The sequence below is a fragment of the Ixodes scapularis genome, unplaced genomic scaffold, assembly GCF_016920785.2.
Source record: "Ixodes scapularis isolate PalLabHiFi unplaced genomic scaffold, ASM1692078v2 PGA_scaffold6__148_contigs__length_123643588, whole genome shotgun sequence".
Taxonomy (NCBI): Eukaryota; Metazoa; Arthropoda; class Arachnida; order Ixodida; family Ixodidae; genus Ixodes; species Ixodes scapularis.
Window position 1 is genome coordinate 106,674,117 of NW_024609881.1, and position 18,822 is coordinate 106,692,938.

General features: G+C 40.5%; 1 long non-coding RNA gene across 1 annotated transcript; it reads left to right on the plus strand.

Annotated features, from left to right (window-relative positions):
- Positions 1 to 6,147: 6,147 nt before the first annotated feature.
- On the plus strand, positions 6,148 to 13,763 carry LOC121048419. The gene is made up of 2 exons (XR_005798958.1): positions 6,148 to 6,760; positions 13,615 to 13,763. It is a non-coding gene; the product is annotated as an uncharacterized LOC121048419 (long non-coding RNA).
- Positions 13,764 to 18,822: the final 5,059 nt, after the last annotated feature.

Here is an 18,822-nt window from a genome sequence, read left to right on the forward strand (position 1 = left end):
ATCAAAGATTGGTCGTTTTAAAGTTCGTAATATCGGAAGCTTGGTATGTTGTAGGACTCAACGTAAAGTACGCAACCGGTATCCGAGTCCGTTAATTGTCACATGTGAAGTCAAAGTGATCTATCAGGTCATATCAGGCGTAAAAAGAAGACGCAAAAGGGACATTTAAATTCTCTTTAAAAGAAGAAAAGTGGATTACTAGAGAGATGTGGATGTCAATGCGCGCCTAGAAAATGACATAAAAGCGCCTTTGCGAAACGTTATTGACATTTGCCAGGTGTTGCACCACTCACAGAAGCTGGCAAAGGAATTGTTAAGAGAACAGGACCCCGAGATGACTTGTGATATAAAACACGATCGTCTGTTTAAAAATGTATTTTAGTGATAATGTTACGTGGAAAATCATCGATGTAAATAAAAAAAGGAAGGGCGCCAAGCAGATGCGAACCACCCGATGACAAATTTGCTTCCGAAGGATTAAATGAATCGAAAGTGGCACACTGTGAACGAAGGGAAAGAAAACTATGCACCCAGTCAGCCAGGGATTATTCTTTAGTACAATATTAAGCTTGTGTGTGAGTATAGTTGTCTTATTGTAGGATGATATCATTATCAAGGTGTTCTAGAAGAGAATATTGGAAGGTTTCTTTTTGAATGATTTGATTATGGCACCACAGCCGTTTTACCTGTACCTCAGACGGAGTAATTAACCATCCTCATCGTGGGAAACTAGAGCTATGAACAAAAATGAACATCTTTGGAGGATTGATGCTATTTCGACCAACTTCGCGCGACTGAGCTCGGTTGCGGGTCTTTCTTATAAAGGCCATTCAATACTCACCTTCTGCGCACTGTGGAACCTGTTCTGAGCATTCGCAATAGCTCACCTCTTCGAAGCATCAGGGTCAACGCATGCCTGAACAGCGCAGTAATTCGGCATTTTTCACTTGGGTGTTAAGCCGTCGTAGAGTGTGTAAACCAGAAAAGGAAAATAGGCGTCATAGTTGAGTTCTGTACATTTCTGTGTTTCGTTGATATTTTTGTTCAGTGTTGGCTTTCCAGAAGGCTGAAAGTTCACCAGTTAGACTCTATATTTTATTCTGCTTGAAAACTTACACATGGGTTTCGTTCTAACTCACATTTGGACTTATTCACTCGAAGGGTTTTCTTCCGTGTTAGGGTTACGACCAAAAATAAATAAAATATAATCATTATCGGTAAAAAGTAACAAATGCAGCTTTTTATTTTGACAGAAGAACACGCTTTGAATTCACTGAAATGCAACTTACCAAAAATGTAGGTTCTTCTTAGTCAATATATAATATTTTTTTAGAAGAGAGCCTTGTATTATCCCATTTACTCTATTGATTTCAATAATTTTTGTTTGAAATGAGTTCTGATTTGGTTAGGTATATTCCTCACGTGTGTAACAGCTTCAAAGGTGCGAGTAGCATGAATAAAATGTATTATTTGCTGGCCCCAAAAGGTATCAAAAATGGAAAAGTCAAAATCAATTTTATAGGCGTCTAACAGCAAGAGGCTAGCTCTGTTAAAAAAGCGTACCACATGTTTGCCCTAAAAGTCCAATTTGCCCGGTAGAGTACGACTGTACTGGCCATGTTGAAATTGAATATCGGATGTATAAATACGCATGCATTATAGCATATATCGAATGTCTGAAATACCCGTAACTGGGAGAAAGCATTACTGTCTGTGTGTCTAGTTCGGAAAAAAATTGAAATGAAAATTCGCGTTCAGATGTTTCGAATATAGATCTGCAATCTAAACGCTAAGTTTTCTGACGACTTCGTGTACTGAATTTTTGCCCATACTAATTTAATTCATAAAGTCAAGGTAAAAATAGCGTAAAATACAAATAAAAATGCCAGGGATATCTAGAAGTACGGGTAAAATACATATACTGGGTAGTTTGAGTATGCCGTTTTCATAAATTCGCTTTGAAATAGTATGAGCTGACCAGGTATATAAGATGAACAAAATAGCCTTTCAGATTAGAAACATGTAAGGCGCCACGCTGTGGAATGTTTCAAAATGTCAATTCTATTTCACTCCACTTTGTCTTTTTAATACAAGTTAAAACTTCAGTCATACTGCTTATGTTTATTTATGTATCCTGAAATATTACGAACAATTTCTAAACAGAAACATTTCAATTTAATGTGGAGTTTTGTTTTACAAAAATCACAAACTTGCAACCTACAGCAAGTTTGCCTCGAATTCGCATTGCGATAGCTACATAAGCAATTAGCGTCATGTCCTCAAAAAACTATCATTTCATAGCTACGGATGAAAGGTTTTTATGAGGGTGTATTTTCATGTTGGTAATGCACTTATCAACTATTTTATGAACCACATGTTTATGCAAGTTACAACTAGATATATAAAAAAATATTTAAAAAAAGAATGTTTTTCTTTCCTTTTGAGGCTGTTATATGGCAGTTGTTATGGTCGAAAATACCACAATATATATATATATATATATATATATATACATTTTTGGTTTATTCTTCACACATTTAAATTATCTAAGCCTCTGGCTGTAGAATGTGCTTACGTCGTCACAACGTTACTAGCAGAATGACCATTAATGCATGTCAAAAAAAGGCTTCCACTACCCTGCTCTATCCTTCTCAGAATAAGAAGTATATTCCAAACTATGATCAAAGGCAAAAAAAAAAAAAAATAATATGTAAGATTTCGCATTTTCGCACATTGTCTACGAAATTGCTGAAATAAAGTTTGTACCCCTTAACACTTTCATCAAATAATGGCTTAAGAATAATCTGAGAATTAACACGACAATTTCTTTCCGCTGAAGAGCTCAAAAGACTCAAGATATTGCCCTTTAATTTCGTAGAGCTAGCTACTGATAGTTGCTTTGCGTCATAGTACTGAACCGTTTGATTTCTATAGCACTCCAAATTTGAGGCAGGCTGTGATTTGTAAGCCTGCGATTATGTAAAAATAAAGTTCAGACTAATCGAAAACCATTCCTTGACACCTAAATAAGAATTTACAGCCCATTGTAAAGGACGACGAAAGTCAAGAACGAAATTTAATGGAGAATTGAAAAATACTGCTGCGTAGCAATTTATTTTTGCTCTCCCAAATTGCTCTTACTTTAAGTTTTTTTTTTCTAGTTTAGAATCGGTTCCGCTAATGCAAAAGACCGCACAATCACACGCTTTTTCTTTCAAGCCAGCTTAAAAAGCCAACTTGACCATGTTGGATTTCAAATAAAATGCCACACCATCCGCATTTTGAGTGCGTGCTACGTTAATAAAGAGTATGAACCAAATTATTGACCTACAAACTCCTTTCTTGGACCGCCTCCTAATCTTCGATATATATATATATATATATATATATATATATATATATATATATATATATATATATATATATATATATATATATATATATATATATATATATATATATATATACATACAAAGGAAAAAAAAACCAGCTTTAATGTGCAGCTTATGTATTTTAACCTGTATATTTTCTTTTTGACTGCATAAATCCCCGTGGATCTAATTTTCAAGCAAGTTACCCTTTTTCATTATATTGTGTACAGTTTCTTCAATTGAGAAATGCCCTTCATTAAGAGTGTTCGGTAGGGCTCTTAATATTCATTCAACATTTCATATAGAAAAATTGATAATACTATATTCTTGCACTACCCTGCAAGCTGACTTCGGTAGTAATTTGCTAGAAGTAATGAATTGGTTGTAATAATTCACTATTTAGATGTAATTATATTGAGAGTACCATTTACAATTTTCATTTGCGTTGTGGCGTGGAAAGTCCCAAGCATCTCATTATGTCTCCACAGCCAATGAAATTTTCGCATTAGCCGAGAACACAGTCGTATAACGAATCAGGTAGCAAAGTAATATGCCACGCCCCTTTTTCCTTAAGCTGTCGGTGAATATTTAATTTTACTTTCGTTTTCGTATTCGCAGAATGTGCGGAGGTAACCAAAAACAAACATGGCCGCACTTCCGATGTTAATTCTGCTTCCGGTTGGGCATTCTTTTTGCTGTTTTTTAAGACCCGCAGTGATAGATTACTTTAAAAGATTCACAGCCAATAACTTACTGCGGTACCAGCTGGATTTTACTTATACTGAATCGATATGCCTCCTATATCCATTGGGTGAAAAGAAAGAGCAGTTCCCCCACAAGTCCTCCCAAGCTATCATGAGCGGATCGTCACGACTACCTATCCGAGCCACCAGGTCCATATACCTGAGTGTCAACTACTTCGTGAACGGCAAGGCATCGGCGAGGGGCCCCTACCTGCCCCAGGTGCCGAAGTTACGCGCCGAGCTTCTTCGCATACGGTCACCGAGCTGGGTCCTGGTTTGAGCACACAATCTTCAGAGTTAGATTACGCTTCCTTCAGCGCTACGCTAGTCTCTATAACATCCAACTTTTTATTGTTTTGACCACCTTGCTTTGGCATTCAAGGATTCTTTCCCAGAGCACCATGTCACCCTGCATTTACACTTGTCCTAAAGGCCCGGTTTGCATCTGTCATTGTTAGTCGGTCGAGGCGACGCTGGCGTGGCATCTTCGCTAGGGTCAGTAATCTTCAAGTTTGTTGGGTTGCGCCATCTGTCGGCAGCACAACGAAGTAGGCAAGCACCGTTTGCTTAGCAGCGATCACCGAAGCTCGCCGGCGTCAGTGGCGTCCTTCGTCGCGAGAGAATTGAAAGAACTTCATTTGCGAAATTTTGTTCGTGCCGGTGAGCATTGTCAACCTAAAAGCACGGGACTGGGGCATTTCTAAAGCGCAGATTTCGCGCAGTTGCTCGCTAGTGACCCAAGAGTCGCCGCGCATCCACCCAAACACAAGGTAAACATGGGAGAACCGGAAGTATCTCCCTCCCCCGGTCTTGACGGCCGGAAGTGGGACGAACACCATGTATAATATGACCACAGGCGGCTAAGCAACCACTAAACGAGAACGACCCGCGCAAGATTGTAATAATTATATAATTCCGTGATCCATCCAGTAACCCACTCTTAATTTTCTAATAATTCATAGCTCGCACCTGTTCCTGCCTCGGTAAGAGTGTAGAACTTGACCGGAGTATAAAGAACTAAGCTTGCACAATGGCCGATGATAGGCTCTAGTTGTATCTCCTTTGCTCGGAAGCTTAAGACATTGCGTTGTCGCGAGTGTCGCAAGTGTAATGACTTACCGTTTCGTTTCTTTTTACTTTGTCGTGTTTGTGACATGTAAACATTTGCGTTCCATTTTTGGATCTATCATTTGTCAATACTCAGTCTGAGAATTGACTAGAATTTCAAGAGCGGCATAAACACAAGCGTAAACATTCTGAAAAAAAAAATAAAAGCTTTGACGTGCAGTTGTTTTTAGACTATGCCCAGATAAACGTCCAATTTGGACCAAGTTTGCCAATTGTTGGGGCCTAATATGATTTTGCTCCAAGGGGTTAGTTCGAAAAATCTGTTCTTTTGCATTTTAATGGCTTTCCTTTGGCCTGACATATAAATGCCAAAGTGCCAAATTTCAGGAAAATATTCCACACATCAATCGAGGAACCAGCAGTGCAGCCTAATTCTAGCGCTTTCCTGGCAATCTTGTCCCAAAGTTGCCACATAAAACATAAATGATTAGTACTGAAGCCTAGCTTTGGCACTTGTTTGTCGATTAGGCACAAGGGTGCGGAAAACTACCAGGCAGTGAAGATTAAACTTGATATTTGCCTGACGATTTAGGGCAAAGATACCCATACTCGGGCCAAAAAGGTCAAGTTTGGTTCTACCTGGACTTTTCCGGGCTTATTAAGACCCAAAATTCACAAACAAATAGATATTTGGGCCAAGAGAACTGTGCTACCCGTACTGCTGTCGAATTTCTGCGAACTTGCGCCCGCTGGCGTCTGTTTTTCCCAACACTAAACACAACTGATAAGAAGCATAGCACATTATTTTTATTTGTGTATACAAATTTGTTATACAAATACTACAAGAAACGCAATGATGGGATATGTCAAATACGATTGCCATACTTTCAATTGAAATATTAAAAATAGCACCTTAAATTTGTAGCAATGGTGAGGGTTGTGTTGACAATTATACGGGCAAAGGAATGGGCAGGCAATTTCTACCGTACCAAGTAAAGCAATACATTATTTTAGACGTAATTGGGAACGGTACTTTGCTCATCTAGTAATTGAAATCTATAATACTTTTTAAAAAAAACGAGCGCAGGTCCGCAAGCTGCAAGCCCTTGACTGCACAGATGCGCCGAAGGTCAGTGACAAAGTGAATGATGTAACGACCACAATTGTTTGTGAAAGAAATAAGAAGGAAAAGTTCAAAGCGTTTCATCCACTCAAAGAATAGCGACTTCGAAAGGCCATGCATCAAACGCACTGCAAAGGTGACCACAATTGGCGAGGACTGACGTGTTCTCAGGTCGCAAACTTAAGTCTGTAATGTTATATTCGAAATTCACGCATAGCAGAGTTAAAGAAACAGCTGCTTGTTTCGACTCAAAAGCAAGTATGAGTGCTCTTTAGATTTTTTGGACTAATTAAAGGTCATTTGCTTTCGCGCAACATCTTTTTTTTATAACTATTGTTTGTTCTTCCTGTTTGACGAATATTTTAAGCTCACACAACTCTCCTATATAACAAGTCGTATCGTTCCACGGCGTTCGCACAACACAACCCTGCTGGTTCAAGGGAACATCTAATCCGGTAAGAGTTTTTTTTTGCCTAATATTGACCGAGATGTCTTTACCACAAAATGTTTCGAACCACGAGAATCTCAAGATTTCTTCTGGTTAAAATCTATCGAGCACAGCAGATAAGAATGTTAGATCGCCACCTGTCAGCTGCACTGTGCCTCCGCATGCATGAACGTTTCATGTTAGTGTACCTTGTTTCACATTAAGCTGTAGTGATAAAAGTGCATCGTTACGAAGCTTGTTGTCTTGATGAGCTTGCTTTCACCGGCAAGACAAGAAGCACACTTTGAATTCGCTGTGATCTCGTGGTTTCTTTTTGTGTGTGATTGCTTTCATTAGTGATAGCACACGCACAGAGGCGATGAGCGCTATGACGATGCACTTTTTGCGCTGTCTGATTGGCTGCTGCGGATTTTAGTGTTGGGTGTACTCGGACTTAATGTAAAACAGAGGGTACTACGATAATGCGGAGAGCAAGTTCGTCTCCTTCTTTTGCAGGGGTTTTGGTGACGTCAGAAAGACGCCGCGCTCTGATTGGCTCTGATAGAAGGATAGTGGGTGGACCTCAAAGCAAGCTGCCTTCATGTCTACCCACTATCTGTCAATCAGAAGCAATCAGAGCTCGGCTTTCTGATGTCAACACAACCCCTGCAAACGAAGCAGACCAACTTGCGCTCCGAAATTGCAATGATCAAATGAGCACGTGCAACTTGCGTAACCGAGAAGAAGTAATCATCCATGGTTACTGGGGTCCCGGCTTTTAAATCAGTGCTGAGTTATATGAATCTTAAATATATGCGGATAAATGTGTTAGCAATATTCTTCTGAAATGATAGTCCAGAAGATACTTTTTTTTTTGTGACTTTTGCATCTCTATGTGGCATTGGCAATTGTTGTTGCCGATCTGTAAACATGACTTGCAATATACTTGGTCTGAAACCGAACACGCGCACTTGAAAAAATAAAAGTAAGAATCGCCCAAACAGTGAGGTGTCACATAGTTGATGAAGTGCGCAAGCCATTAAAACTTGAGAAGGCAATATACTTTATGGCTGTACAGTACTATTTAAGGCGAGTGAAGATGCCGTAAAGCTATGTTGTGATAAATAATGTCATAATTCTCTTAGTCTTTAGGGTGTAGCCAATGATTTGTTCCTAAACCTTAGATTCACCATAATAAAATATATGCCCCCCTATGAGTCACCTGCTGTCATGTTATATGTAACGCCATATCACATAGAATAAGCATTTTTAATGAAGAACCCACGGGTCAATTTGATGTTTGGCCAGGGTTGTTTTTCATGCTTTTTTTTTGTCAGATGGCAAGTAAAGGAGTTTGTTTTCGTCCATCTGTCGTTAGTAATTTTGAGATTTTTTATATATAAAATAAATAAATGAAGCACGCAGGGCTAACGACATCTAATATGTTGTATATTTAGTATATGTGTAGTGTATGCTAAGGACGATAGTCTCTAACATCTTAAAATTAGAAAATAAAACTACTTAATTTTATGTTTTTTTCTACGGATTCTTATATGCCATTTTATTTTATAACTTCTATGAATGCTTCTTTTTTCCATTAGGCCATAGTTTTATACGCACATACTTCAATCGAAATAAAGTCCACGTTATGTGCGGATGTAGTTGTATCTGATTTTTGACGGCTGGCTCAATATATATTTCTTTGTTATTTATTTAAAAACTTCAATTAAATCTTTACAATGATCATAATAGAACTGCCATACAAAAGCATTTCAACAAGAGTGTGGTCACACTTCGAAAGGGTCTTGAACACAAATGCTGAACAAACACATCTGTCAATAGCACGTTGGGAGTATTACATTTTAAAAGGTTGCTGTGTGTACGAAATGGGAAACAGAAACCTAAGCACCAGCAAAGTAGCAACAGTGTGACACCCCGAACATTTAGCAAGTTACACAAACGATGAGAGTTGGCCTAGGAAGGAAGAAACATTAATGCAATCAACCATGTGGCTAGGTAGTGTATTCCGATCGGATGATGTTTGCGAAAAAAAAAAAGAAGATTTCTAGATGTCGACTCGATAGTGGAGTTCAAGGATCGTTTTTGTGTAACCAAATATTGCGTACGTTTTGGCTGAAATCCAAAACCCTTTCATGGTAGAAAACCAGAATTAACGAACTAAAATCAAATGAAAGACTGGCTTTCAGTTAAATACATTACTAACTGCGATAACTTGCAGGGTCGTTTTTGCAGCAGAAATGAGGACAATTGTTCTATTGGCCGTGATCGCATTGGGAGGTGTCTCACTGATCATGGGAGACGCTAATCACCACCACAACTATGGAGTTTCATTTGAAGACGGTATTACACATTTTTTATTCTCTTCGAAATGTTCTTCGGGCGATTTAATATATGGAATTGTTAGTTATTTAAATCACATTTAAATTATTATAGTCCCTAATGTAAGTATTATTTCATATAATATTTAATTTAATTATTTATTACAGTACCTTCAGGACACAAATGATTTTTTGTGTAATAGATGGGACGAAAATCTGTAGTTGGAATACGAAAAATATCAGCCAGATCTATAAACCAAATAAGAAAAATTGAAACAACAGATAAAAATCGCTCGTAAGGTTTAAAAAAATGATAGACTTTTGTGATGGGTATCAATCTGTATATTATTCGGTGCTTAGATCACTGGTGGTACAATCATGTTAAAAACGACGCACCCTTTGTACTTAGCAAACTCCTCCTTTTTTCCTTTTATAAACTCACTTCCTAATTTAAACCAAAACAAAAATAAAACGAAAACAAAACTTTTATACTTCTTCTGTAAGGTGTTTCGTCCTTCCCGTAAGTAGAACTCGCCCAAGTCATATTCGTTCTTTCTTGATTTGTTTTGCTCTTATTCACAACGATATGTTGTGCGTTGAAAAATATTGTGTTTTTTGCGTTACCCTTAAACGACTTGAAATTGGGAAAGAAAGCCGATACCTTTTGGGAACAATGCGAAATATTTGTTGAGGACCGGAAGTGGAATGTAAAGTTACGAACTCCGGGTGTTTCACGAGTGCGCTTGTCACTTCCCCAGGAGCCGATTTTGATGCATGACCAGATATCGAGAAAAAAAAATCAATTAGGTCAGAGGTAAAAAAAGAACACCCAAAATCAAAGGGCTTACCGATAATATGTAGAAATTATAAAACCACGTTATTAAATCTCAGCTGATCAATTCTAACAGCGTAGGTTGAGAGCTTACTGTTATTTTCGCCATATATTTTTATTTCATCTGAAAATAGTAGCAGGTAATTTGACTACATAGTGCAGATAATTTTTCACTGTTCACCTCTTTGCTTCCTATTTCCAAAGCCAAGCCGCCCATGAAATTGGCTTGCTCTGCCATTGATACTTGCGCTGTGACAGATACGGGCACTCTGCATGGGAGACACCCAAAGTATAGAAATATGATTTTCTTCCCAATACCATACTGTGATCTGGAGAGCGTCATACGACTTCTTGTGAAGACACTGAGCTCTTTCAGAATCGAAGAGGCCAGCGCTAGAGTCACTGAAAGATTATTATGTTCACGCTTATAAGAGTGTGATTCATTTATGGGCATCGTTATGAGCTCAACGCGCGATCTCATTGGCTGAGGAACGATAATAATAGGTTGCAGACGCAACACGCACTGCGCTTAAGCTAACAGTCACGAGGGTCAACAAGGAGGTGGTTTTAGAAACAACCCTCAAAGGAGGCTCAAGATTTAGAATAGATCAACAAACCTTTTCCACCTGCTACAGTACTGCACTTTGGACCCGGTTTCCTACTTCCTTGGTTCGCCCCTACGCCCATGAAACTGGCGCGGCGGGTCATCCATAAATGCTGGATGGATGGATGGATGGATGAATCCGGCTGAGCCCTTTGGATCGGGCGGTAGCTTACGCCACCTAGCCATTTTGTGCTATGCTATGAGACGGATACAGCGCTACCTACAGACACTCGAACGCTGATACGAGCTTCTAAGGGCATGGAATAGAACGACAATGCTAGAGCAAGTCAGCTTTAGAAAGCGCGACCAGTTGTTTGGAGAGACATCTGATATATAATATTCCAATTTACACGAACATATTCTGTTGGCTTATTTCAAAACATGCCAAAGAGCTCATATCCACATAAATAAATATCAGGCGCTGTGTCCGTGATGCATAAATAAAAGAAGTAACAAAGTATTATGCCTCAGCTTCGAGAGAACATTATATACGCCAAAATATTTCACCCTAACAAAATAGGCAGAACAGAGACACATCAACGTTTATTTGCTTTACTGCAACATTACCTCACTGGGTTGACTATTCTGGAGACGCCAACATTTTCTACGGTACAAAGGGTATCTATTCTACGTTTTTCTAAAACCTTCGAAGCCATGTCGACAAAGCATTCCCGGCATTGTATTGGTGTTTCTTGGCACCGTCGTCTTTTTAACGAGACAATGGGGATTTTACAACACCTTCCGTGCCACAAAGGGTGCTTCTAACAAATTCTCAGAACGCGAGAACGTTCCGAGGAGAACATTCAAGACGCAGCACCACAAGCGGTTGTCCCTTTCGCTTCTCCTCCACTCGCGACGAGGCTCATCACACACGACCTTTTCTGCTCCACTCACATCCGAGGGATGCGACAACACAGTGTTGCCGCCATGGAAGTTTTCTTTTTTGTTCAGAATATTTAAACTAAATTTGTGATTGTCCGAGATTGTTTAGCTTGAAATGAACTAGTTAAATTTACGTAAGTGACGGAAATCTGAGTTATATGAGTAGTTATAATGTGATTCTTGATGTATATTAACGTTTCAACGCATTCTTTTACCGTTCATTCTGCAGGTACATGCAGGTACCGCAATCAAACAGTCGAAGATATGGACATAAAGACATTTGAGTACCCATGTGAACTCTGGCGTTGCAATGTAACAGCTAAAACAATTACAGTTATAGGGTTTGTAATTTATATTCTCACTGTTTGCAGGAAGCCATCGGGCAATACCGCAGGTGTTAATTTATTATAATGCGCGTGCATGTCTAATTCTTATATCTTGATTAAATTGACGGCTGGTGTTGTTGTAATACGTTAATCGTTTCGAAGATGTCAATATCAACAAAGATGTGACAATGGCTAGAAAAAAAAGATAACCCTTTTTTCCTCCTGAATTTTGTTGCATCAGCAAGACCTCTCTATAATCACGTTCAGGTTACCAAAAAAAAAAAAAAAAAACGCTGATTTGCTGGAACCAGCACTAGCATATACGTTTTTGTTGCAATAAATATAAACAATTTAATTAAATTGAATTCTCATAACGGATATAGATGTTTACACATTGCTTACCTTTTAATGCGAATGCATTACCATGAAGCACAGCCGACGTTGGCTGTTATCGCGAAAAACGGGCATCTAAAAAAAACAGCAGTTAAAATGGCTGCGACGCGTTCCCATTGGCTGTTAGGCGTCATATCAGATGCTTCGTCCCGGAAGTCAGAGGGGCACTCAAGGTCAAAGCAGAGGCGCCTAAAGAATAGAACACAAAGAAAAGCAAAGCAACTTAGATGCACCGTCACGGAAGGCGTGGAGCCGGCCGATTTCACCGCACATGCGCAGTGGGGGAGTGTGATGTCACCGCCGGAGCGCCATGTCCGATAGGAAGAAGCGGCGCTGTGTTTGTAGGAATACGCTGCGTGTATGAATGCTTTCGCATTCCTTCACGTAAGCAGTCTTAAGTGTTATTCCTTCAAGAAATAAACATGTCCTGTTCTACGGAAGTTTATTCGTTTTTAAAAGAGACCTTAACGAATAAATTACATAACTAATCAATTCACATCTCATAAGCCCTTTTTCACTGGATATCTTAGCTGTGATACGCAGGTGGTAGTTAACGATGATGGAGAAATAAGTTAAATATTTTACCATTGGAAATACATATTTTATCATCAACCGCGTGCCAGAAAACAAATGTTGCAGTCGGTCTTGGAATTAGCCACAATATTTCGGCGAACCCAAAAAGTGAAATCAACTTTCTATATAAACACTCCAACATAAGCACAAGTAACTAATGTATGGGTGGAATGGTATTTATATAAAAAAAAAAAAGAATTTTGTCAAGGGCCTTGAGTTTGGTGCAGAGCCACACCGTACACTCATATTTGTAAAAGTATATTATACAGTAAATTCAAAATTGACATTAATAAATAACAAAGATGCTTATGCATTATTAACAGGAGCGCTTAATTCGTAGGGGTGTTTATCCCCACTCATCCTTACAATGCGCCAATTTGTGCATGCCCTTTTCTAAATACTGTGGGTTATAGAAGATGGTAATTTGGACCAGTTGGTTCAATATCGAAGGGAGGCGTTGAAAAAACACAAGGACGAGAAGAGACGTAAACACTGGCACCAGCCTTTACGTCTTTTCTTTTCCTTGTGCTTTTTTCGGCGCCTCTCCTCTATCGGGGTTATAGAAGTCCAACATTTAAATACCAAAAGGTGCTCTTCACTTTTCGTTAGCTTAGGCAGACTAATCGTTTAGAATTTTTGACGTCGTGATAAATTCTAGGAAATCATTGCAATCGTTGCACACTTTATAGAACTCTAGAAAGTGGGCGAGCTTAAAATGTATACAAAAAACACTCAAACACTGTGAAAGAGAAAGGACAGGCAAACACAGAGGCCACTGTGTTTGTGTGCCCTTTCTTTTTCGGAGTCTCGGTTTATTTGTTTATTTTAAATTGCTTAAGTACCACCAGCTTGTTTGCAGCCTAACCTTATATTCATTAAAATATATATTCGGGTTAGGGTTTAAAAAAAATATGTTTCATTTTATTCCCTTAGGTGCGGTGTCAGAAACTTTGGAAGTTGCGTCCACGTGCACAACCCTCATTACAAATGGCAAGGTTGCTGTCCGGGTCGTCCCATCTGCTAACGTAATTTCGAAGTTAATCGAAGTTACCACTTTTGCGAATAAAATTGTTTTCCTACAATTTTTACAACCAACTCGCTCCGCTTTCTTATAGGGACATTGACACACTCTAATTTTTTTTTTTCAATTTCCTGCAAGGCGATTTATTTCAGTGTCAGAAGATTACCCAATCAATATATTGTTACTGTGTCACGTATATTTTTAATAAAGTCACAAAATGCAACTCCTCAATACCGAAACCGAACCTGGACTAGGGATGAAGAAAAAACATAAATGAGTATGATACCGGAAATCAAGTAACTGCGCAACTTTTTTTAATCAACGTATTTGCGCTTTGTTGTGGCTTTTAGAAGCCACAAAAATGGATATCACATTTTCTATCCCTTTCAAGTATAGAGTGTGTATCTTTGATGGCCCACGACTTTGATTATCTTTGGTGGTTGTGTCTAAATTATAGAAAACGGTACCTGGCCAAGGAGAAGACAATGAGCGCGACTCGAACCGGCCAGTTCTCGATTGCTGTTTTCGAGCGGAAAGAAAACGAATTTCAAGCCTCAAATTGTGTTATGGGTAGTTGGGCTCTCATATGTCATGTACAAATAAAAACCTTGAAAGCATAAATACTCCCGTCAGTGTCCCTTTAAGTTCCAACTTCTCAACAATTATGATGAATAAAAAGGGTGATCCGATAAAAAATTCACTGGTCCAATAAAGGTTTTTTTTAATCTCTGCACTTCTCATTTAAATCAGATGCCAGAGGGAGGGGGGGCATGGGGCCCGGGCTCCCCCCCCGAAATTGTCCATTTTGCACGGCCCTTCTCTCCCCCCTTCCCCCCACACATCATTTTGTTATGGGTTGCCCCCCCCCCCCCCCCTCCCCCCTCCCGAAACAAAATCCTGGCTACGTGCCTGTGTGGAACTAGTGCCTAACACGCACAAGCTGCTCCAAGTTGCACATGCTCAAAACCAGACCTAAAGAAGCTATCGGTCTGCCGAGGACTTGGCAACTGTAAATAATGTATTCCCGAGTACTTATAAGTATTTTTCGCGTTATCCATAAGCTTTGTTTTTCTCTCAATTTGTTAAAAAGTGTGAATAATGGGACTTAAACTTTGCGTTTCATCTCTTGTTTGGACGAAAGCTCTTGCAGAGGTCAACACAAAAATCACAAAAGCAAGAATGGCTCTCATATTGTCCGCGATAGTTAATCTAACACGGCTCTAGGGCTTTTATTGTGATCAACAATTTCGCATAAAAAAAGCCCGGGCTAATTTATTTCTTCGGGTGCGCAACGGACTGTATCAGGTGCTCCGCTTGAACACATACTTGCCCTCTGAGCAAACCTATCCTCGAACAATCCTGATGATCCGGTGGGTCACTAACTGCTCTGTGTTGTCTGTGACGAGCGAAACAACAGAGGATGGCAGTGCGCCGTTCTGGTGCAAACACCACCATTGAACCCACGTCCTTTCTTTAGTAAAGGGCAGCAATGAAGCTTTTGCACGGCCTGACTTTCGCCAGCGTCATGGTAACCGTATTGCTTGATTCCGGGCCTTTTTGAAAACGAAAACGTGAGTCTTTTAACCTTGAACACTTTGTGTCGTCTTTAAATCGCACAGTCTTAAAGTGGAGGCGAGATGACATATGTTCAACATCACGGTAAACCCCAAGGCTAGCTTGAAATTGGATGTAACCAGTTGATGAATAGAAAAAAATGGAGGCAAACAACAAAACTCACACACTGTTTATGGTTTTCTTAATGTGTAATGTACATAAAGGGCACATATTCTTAAAAGGAGAAGGATGCGCGTGAAGGAACACTGAAGTGAAAAATATCAGTTTCTTGATGGATTTTATGATTTTATTTGTAAATGTTCCACGAAAAAAATTGCTTCAGCGATATTTACGCCGATACACGATATTTAAGGAGGGTAGACCTGCCCGGTGCTTATGAAATTAAGCACCTTTTCTTGGCTCTCGTTAGTTGGAGAGATGATTGAGGTGTGAAATACTGGTTGCAAAACTGTATATTCTTGCCGTAATAGTATTTTCATCAACAATAGTTTTGTTTAAGGAACAAAAAATCTAGATAGAGTCGTTACTGTTTTCAAAAATATCCCGATATTTCCTTTCCGCTTCGGTTTTAAACGATAACAATCATTGCTGCCGGTATCTGCGGAGTGATCAACGAGATCAGCTTGTTGAGCTCGTCTATTTTAATGAGTGCGAGTCGTTTTGCGTTCACCGAGGTGTTTAGACGAAGATCCTTTCGACCGATCAAGTTTGCAGCAAATAACTGTCGCAAGCACACGCCTTCGGACGCGCTGTTGACGCTGTGCCGGTGCTTGGGTTCATAGCGGGTGGTAGAGGGCCTAGCGTCCCACTTCAACTATAGGCTGGTCCAAGTCTCCAGGCTCCATCTAAAATGAACCGTAAAATTTGACGCCTGCACGTAGTACTCTAAACTTTTCGTCAAAGATGAATTTCACAGTTCATTTTTTTTTGTAAAATTACAAGGCGTAGCTCTCTTTCTGTAAAAAATAAGGACAAAACACTTGCTAGGGTCTACGGCGGGCAGCGACGCAGACGACAGGGGTCCAGTAGCGGGGTGTGTTTGGCGTTCGTATGGATAGATGGCGCTACCGCGTCTGCATAACGGCGGCGCTTTTGCTGCCAACGGATTTCCTCTGCGTGTCGTCTGCTTTCTTCCGCTGGTCGGCTGCACCCAACGTTACTAGAACACTCAGTTGGGAAACTCGCCGTCGAAACCTGGGCCGCTGGCGTCCACCAAGACCGAGCTAAATACGACAAGAGCGCCACTGTTTATCATTTGTCTGTACTATGGTCACCTTGAGCTTTTAGAAAGCATGTTTTTGTGTAAAAATAAACGGAAAAGACTCTTTCTGTGTGAAATTTTTTTTTGTTTAGTACAAAATGAAGGGCCCGTGATGTTTTTATAATTTTTAGTTTGCAAGGTTTTGCGGAACAATTAATATTGTTTTTATACAACCATGCCTCAGCGGTGCTTTCAGGTAGCGCGTCCCGACCTAGGTGCATTTTAACTTTGGTAGTAATGCGCGGCGCGTCCGCTGGGGAGACGGGGGTGGCACCCCTGCAACCTCTTCAGCTGTATCTGTTTCGACGACAAAAAGGCCGATTAAAGCCAAAATAGAAGTAACATGCAGTTCCTCGAGTGGCCGCTGCGGGAGAAATGGCGGCGTTGTGTTCGTCATTAGCTCGGTTGTGGATGACAGATTGGGGGCACTTTTTCAGAGCTGTCTCTATGGAAGTTTCCCAACTGAGTGGTTCTAGTAATGTTGGCTGCACCTTCAGACGCTGCTCCGACGCCATCGATCAATACGAACACCAAACACGCCCCGCTACTGGACTTTGTCGTCTGGGTCGCCGCCCTCCGTAGACCCTGGCGAGTTTCTTGGCCCTATTTTTTACTAAAAGAGAACTACGTTTTGTAATTTTACAAGAAAAAACCGACTTGTGAAATGCACCTTTGATGAAAAGTTTAGATTGCTACGTGCGGGCGTCGATTTTCACGGTCCATTTTAGATCGAGCCTGGTGACTTGAACCACCCTATGTTGGTTGATCTCGAGCGATCTGCTCCATTGTGCATGTTGATGCTGAATGAAGATATTGGTTCCCGTAAAAACGGCACTGCTGCTTGGTGAATTGTGTGGACGTTGTGATTGCGACCGGTTTCAATACCGAAAAGATACCTACAAATGTAGGAATTTGCGAGTGATTTGGCTGAAGGCAATCGCGCTTTCGGCTCAAATCAAGATCGTCCAAGCTTGTTCTCGTCATTTTGCTTCGAAAGAAAAGTAGCTCTCAAGGTTTGCAGTGCACCTGGCCTGGCAAAGCGAATATTTTTAGGTCGCGTTTTAGTTCTGCGCCCGTCATGACACTCATCCACCTTGCTCGCGGATGCCACGTTGAAAATAATAGGGACAGAAAGGTTGCAAGGAGTACATATTTGTCGACTTTGTTTAGTCTCCTCGGTCGTTTTTACCTGACTTTGACGGACGCTGACAGACGCTTGTATTGGAGCGTGATTTGTGAATGATAAAACGCTAGAACGCCGCTTTCATTGTCGCGTCTCGCAAGCATGGCAGACGTTTTGAGACGGGGGCGGAATAGCAGACGGAGGAAGGAGAAAACGGACGCCGACGCGCAGCTTCCATCTGCGCGTCTGCGCATGACAAATGACGATCAACGGTTGTGTGGTAGAGCAGGCGATGTCGGAGGCTGTCACGGGTCTGCTCGCACGACTAGCAGGTGGTGCCAGACTTGCAGACGCACCGGATGACGCGAAAGGAAGTACTACACTCGTTAGCCTGTTCGGTCGAGCAGCCAAGTCATTCCAGTAGTAATAGGCGGAGCCACTGATCTGTGGGCGGGGCTTAGAACGGCCCGTGACCTGCACTTAAATTGGGTCTAACGGCGTAAGTATTGTCCCAAACGTTTTGTTTTGCCGTGCAAAGATTGTAGAACAAAATAGTGTAAAACTATACCCTTTAAAAAGTTTTTGTTTTCTTCCATTATAGTGATCGTTTAAAGTGCGCTTGCGGTTTGTATATTCGTCCAATGGTTAACCTTGAGGCTGCTGTGACGAAGAGTGCAGCAGTTCAGGGACTGGAGAAAAACAGGAACCCCTAGCTTCTAAAACTAAGTAATGCGGAGCGCAAGTCATTCTGCTTCTTGCGCAGGGGTTGCGGTGACGTTAGATGGATGCCGAGTTTTGATTGGCCCCGATTGGAAGACGTTTTGGTGGACCTCAAGGCAGCTGGCATTAAGGTCTGTCCAATAATCTTCTAATCAGAGCCAATCAGAGCTCGGCGTTCTGACGTGACCGCAACCCTTGCGCAAGACGCAGACGAACTTGCGTTCCACATAGTCACTGGTACCTGAAGACTATACAAACGGCCACGGTGTTGCACGAGCTAAAAAGAATCGTATTTTACCTTCATTATTTTTATTTATATTGCGTCGTGTTCTCAATTTTTAGTATTTTATCACCACCACTGGCTTCACGTTTACATGAAGTTTCAGAATTCTGCGAAATCATAATTTATTTACGCAAACAAACAAAGAAACAAAAAACACG